Genomic DNA, 450 nt, shown 5'->3' with positions numbered 1-450 from the left:
TATCCCCACACTCTCTGATGAACAGCCCCTCCCCAGGTTCCCTGTACCCCTTCAGGCCCTGGCAGGCTGCTGTAAGGTCTCCCCTCTCGAAGCCTTCCCTTCTCGAGGCTGAACAGCCCCAGCTCCCTCAGCCTTGAGAAGTGTGACTCCAACTCGGAGTGCCCCAACTGCAGCGTTTCCCCCAGATACAGCGGGTGCTGGGTGATCCAGCAGGGGTGCCCGTGAGTGCACAGAACATCGGTAAGAGCTTGAGGGTCCTCAGAAGAGAGTTACTGGTATAATTCTTGGTCCAGAAACCCAGAGAGGGAACCCATGCTTGGGGTTAGTCCAAGGGGAGAAGAAGCTCATTGACGTGCTGAAACGGGGAAAGGTTTCAGATGATTCTTCCCTGTGAGGGTGCTGAGACCCTGGCCCAGGTTGCCCAGAGAAGCTGTGGCAGCCCCCGCCCTG

The 450-nt window shown here is 58.2% G+C and overlaps 1 protein-coding gene across 1 annotated transcript in view; it reads right to left on the bottom strand.

Annotated features, from left to right (window-relative positions):
- The window catches only part of LOC104272581 (proto-oncogene Wnt-3-like), a gene marked incomplete at its 5' end in the record, with an annotated part of 5,949 nt that overhangs the window by 2,468 nt on the left and 3,031 nt on the right, over positions 1-450 (bottom strand). The window lies entirely within an intron of this gene.

Source organism: Apaloderma vittatum, unplaced genomic scaffold, assembly GCF_000703405.1.
Source record: "Apaloderma vittatum isolate BGI_N311 unplaced genomic scaffold, ASM70340v1 scaffold24564, whole genome shotgun sequence".
Lineage (NCBI taxonomy): Eukaryota > Metazoa > Chordata > Aves > Trogoniformes > Trogonidae > Apaloderma > Apaloderma vittatum.
The sequence above is the reverse complement of the archived record's forward strand: the minus strand, read 5'-3'. Positions and strand labels throughout refer to the sequence as shown.